At 41.7% G+C, this 4,710-nt stretch overlaps 1 pseudogene; it reads right to left on the reverse strand.

Moving 5' to 3' along the window:
* Window positions 1–3,010: 3,010 nt before the first annotated feature.
* On the reverse strand, window positions 3,011–4,361 carry LOC112315170 (fatty acid-binding protein 5 pseudogene; annotated as a pseudogene).
* Between the last annotated feature and the right edge of the window lie 349 nt (window positions 4,362–4,710).

A 4,710-nucleotide genomic window follows, 5' to 3' on the forward strand; every position in this document is an offset into this window, starting at 1 on the left:
GGCTAAGATCTGGGAGGGGTGCTGTGTAGTATTTACAAGTGTATGGAACTGCAATTATTTACAATAATAATGGAGCAACAGTCATATGACAGAATCTATGTGATCTGGATAACAAGAATAAGTATAGGACCTAGAGTAGTATGCTAATGGAACACTAGTGAAGTGAAAGACAGTAAATTAACATTACACTATGAGAGAGGGAACAAGGGGAAACCAGTCAAACAATCCAATTTAACTAGCCAAGCAAAGAAGACTAAGCAGGAAGAAGGGAAATACAAAAATACTAATAAAATGAAAGGTGTAAAAATAATGAAAAAAATAAGAATACAAATATACAATAACTTGCAAGTTCTCTGGAATAGCAAGGTGAAATTTGTTTCACTGTCTCAGCTGTTGGGATGCCCCATCTTTGGGTCCAACTCTGGTCTTTTCACAGTTCCAGGTTTTATTGCCTCACTTGTGGGAATTTAAAAAGAAAAGAAGGAAGAAGAGATAAAAAGGGAAAGAAAGGAAGAAGGAATTAAAAAAGAAAGAAGGAAAGAGAGGAAGAAGGAGTTAAAAGAAAAAAAGAAAAAGACAATAAAGAATTACTTAAGAAAAAAATAGAAGCCTCCTGCTGGCTTCAAACTGGCCAAGCCAGTTCTTTTTCTTTCTTTCTTTCTTTTTTTGTTGAAGATTTTTAAAAAAATTATTTTATTGTTGTTCAATTACAGTTGTTGTCATTTTCTCCCCACCCCTCCCCCCAACCCCAGCCAAACTCACCTCCCTCCCTTGCTTCCACTCTCCCTCTTGGTTTTGTCCATGTGTCCTTTATAGTAGTTCCTGAAAACCCTTCCCACTGTCACCTCCCCCTCCCCTCTGGCTATCATTAGATTGTTCTTAATTTCCGTAACTGTGGTTACATTTTGTTTGCTTTTTTATTTTGCTGATTATGTTCCAGTTAAAGGTAAGATCATATGGTATTTGTCTCTCATTGCCTGGCTTATTTCATTTAGCATAATGCTCTCCAGTTCCATCCATGCTGTTGCAAAGGGTATAAGCTCCTTCTTTCTCTCTGCTGCATAGAATTCCATTGTGTAAATGTACCATAGTTTTTTGATCCACTCATTTGCTAATGGGCACTTAGGTTGCTTCCACCCCTTGACTATTGTAAACTCTGTTCCCCAAGCTAGTTCTGCTGGTCTTCTGTCTGTAGCAGGCTGAGGGGCGATTGCTTTCACTTTTCTCCCTTCCTCATCAACACTCTGCCAGCCTCCAGCCCAGTTCCCCAGTTCACCGAAGAGTCCCTAGTGCCCTTTTATGACCAGCCTAGGCCTTCACTCCACCAATTGCGCTGTCAGCTGTCCCTGAGGTACATCAATTAGGGGCAATTCACATACCTCCGTTTTGCTCTTTGCTGTCCTAGATGCGAACGACTCTCAGTGGCCCCTCGGGCCAGTTCAGCTCCCCTACTGATTCAAGTCCCTCTGGGGATTGCTGACTCCTGAGCCCTGTAGTTATCCTCTGCTGGGTCATCTCTGCCTTCCTCCCAGAGAGCCAGTTGGCCCTACAGAGGAGGGGTGCCACCATAGCTGCTGCTGCAGATGCAGGTGTGCGCCTCCTCTGCTGCTTCCCTGGGGGAACAGGGGTTGGGTGCGCGGTGCCTCTGTGAAGCCGAGTCAGTTGCACTCCATCCAGGGCCTGCAGGTGTGGTGGAAATAGCAGCCTCTGGTCCTGCAGGTTAGGGCACACACTCTCGCTGGGTCTATGTGTATGAGCTCAGGACCTTCAGCGCCACTGCTAGAGGGCCAAACAGCTGGGTGGGGAGGAGGCAGGAGCGGCTGCTACAGGAGAGTTCCCCAAACAGTCAGCAAGTGTCTCTTTTTTCACTTGTTCTTTTTGAAAAATTTCTCCTGCTCAAGCCTGCAGCTCCATACAAGGGCCTGGCCTCTTACACAGCCCACCTCTCCAACTAGATGGGACTAACCGGATCAGGGACTGTCACTGCCCAACTCTCAACTCTCCCCGGCCAGCGTCCACTGTCTCCATGAGTGTTCACAGCCCCTGTGTGTTAGCCACTTAGTCCTTATTCCCCTCTCTGCAACTTCAAGCAACAAGGTCTCTCCTGGTGCTGCTCAAACCATGTTTGGCAGGGGAGGGAGCTGTTAACCCGGCTCTCTCCCACGAAACCTGCGGCAGATCCAGCAGGCGTGGGACCTGGGGCTGCAGCCACCCTGGTCCCCGAGCTGGTCTCAGAGACCTTATTTTCCTGAAGCACTCTCCTTAGCGTCTGATTTTTCGATGTCCTCTACAATTTTTGGTCTCTAATCTTCATATATGCTGGGGTACTGTTGGCTGTTCGCTCTATTCCTCAGAAGATTGGCCAGGTATTTCACCCATGTGCAGGGAGAAGTGGACTCTGCTCCCACCTATCTCACCACCATCTTTCCAATCCTTCTGCTCCTTTCTTTAGGAGCATACTTTGAACCTTCTGGATGAAATCAGTCATGGAACCACCAGTCAATCTCTCCAACTATATCAGGCAGGCCTCTCGGTGTGGCCCAGGGTAGCAATTCCTACAAGCTTATGGGGATTAATTCTTAATAGACTGAAGCTAGTTTTTAGCATATATTTTAATTGGTGCCACAAAGGTAAAAACCCCCAATTTCAGAAGATATAGAATAATATGCACTGAAAAGTATCCTTCTCCAGGCTAGTCCTAGAGCCAACCTATTACTCTCCCCCAGGCATTTCAGGCTGCCAGGTCCTTATGTGTTCTTGCAGCGTAGTCCAAACATGCAATTACTCTGTTATGCAACTTGAGTTTTCTTTTTAACATAAACAAATTTATTTAGTAATGGGTAAATGGTAGGCCCTAATTAAACCAACACTTGGAAGTAGTTGCATGTAAAATTTTGTGATAAGATAACTGAACACAGTAAAAACAAATAAACAAATGGAGAGATTTGCTCATTGCACAGAGCTTGTTTAGCATAGCATTTAATTCCTTTCTGGAAGGATGATGAAATTTTTAGTCTGCTTTTTTGTAGACCCTGGAACAGGTGTCATTGTTCATGACACATTCCACCACTGATTTCTCATCTTCCAATCTTCTTGTTATTGTGCTTCCCTCCCCATCCTGTTCCTCATGTTGACCCAATATGCCATTTATGAAGTTGAGATGGTCTGAGTTTTTCTGCCATCAACTGTAGTTTCTTCAAACTCTCTCAGGTTACATGAAAACTGTTTTCAATGTGCTCTCAGTTTTCATGGTGAGGCTCTTGACATCAGAAGTGATGACTGTCTGGTTTGGCCACGGCACCCATTTTTCACAAAACCATCCTACTCCTACTTCCTTTATGTGCTCACAGAAGTCTCTCCTCTCCACTAAGTGCCAACTTCCTACCAACTGCTGAGTGGTGGCTTTGGTGGGGTGGGTGCAGGGTGACCAGAGAGAGTATGGTGCAGGGAGCTGGCCTCTTGGTTTTTTATTTTATAATTAAAAATTTTATCTTGGTGCTCATTCCATAAAGAGCTTCTTTATTCTTTAAACAGCTGCATGTTACCCTATTATAGAAATAAACTGCAATTTTACTAGTCTTTTATTGACAGGCTTTTGGTTATTGTATTTTTGTATCTGTAAAATAAATTCCTAAAAGTAAAGTTACTAGAGTAAAAGCAAAGCTACCATCATTTCTTCTGGAAGCAAGAGCATCCCCATTGATGTTTCTTCATCCACTCTTGACCCTTGTGATTCTTTCTGCACTCTTCAGCTGGAGTATTCAGTTTTCCATGCAAGTGCTCAGTTGTACCAGAACCATTTGTTGAAAAGGACTGTTTTCCATTACTGAATTATAGTATGCCTCTATCAAAAATCAATTGACTCTTTCTCTCTCTCTTTCTCTTTCTCTTTCTTTCTCTCTCTGTCTCTCAGAACTCTGTTTTGATGCATTAATCTATATATCTACTTATACATAAATTTCAAATAGTCTTGATTACTCTCACTTTTACTATCCTGGGTCTTTTGTTCAATGCAATTTTAGAATTAGCTTCTAAATTTCTATCAAAGAAAGAGAGAAAACAAACCCAAAATACCACCCACAACAAACTCCTACTGGGGTGTTAATTGGGATTCTATTGAATCTGAATAGATCAATTTGACAATTTGGAGAAAATCAATTTAGGGAGAATTGTATCTTAATAATATCGAGTCTTCTAAGAAATGACATAATATATCTCATTTTATGTGGTTCTCCTTCACATAATACATTATTATTTTATAGTTTTTGGCATATAGGTTTTGCAAATTTTTGTTCAATTTATCCTTAAATACCTAAAGTTTTCTGATGCTATACTTCTTTTTAATCCTCACCTAAGGACATGTTTATTATTGATTTTAGGGAGAGAAGGGGATAGAGAGAGAGAAAGAAACATTGATGTGAGAGAGAAACATTGACTGGTTGTCTCCTGTACACATCCTGATAAGGGATCAAACCCACAACCTAGGGCCCTGACTGGGAATCGAAGCTTCAACCTTTTGGTATAAGGGATGATGCTCCAATCAACCAAGCAACACAGCCAGGGCTAGTGCTATACTTAAATTTTTTTCCCAATTGTAGTTATATAGATATAAAATTGATTTCATGCATTTGTAATACAAATTCTCAGCAAACTAGGAATACAGGGAAACTTTCTTAATTTAATAAAGAGTATTTATGAAATTCTATAGTT

The sequence above is a fragment of the Desmodus rotundus genome, chromosome 5 (genome assembly GCF_022682495.2).
Source record: "Desmodus rotundus isolate HL8 chromosome 5, HLdesRot8A.1, whole genome shotgun sequence".
Taxonomy (NCBI): domain Eukaryota; kingdom Metazoa; phylum Chordata; class Mammalia; order Chiroptera; family Phyllostomidae; genus Desmodus; species Desmodus rotundus.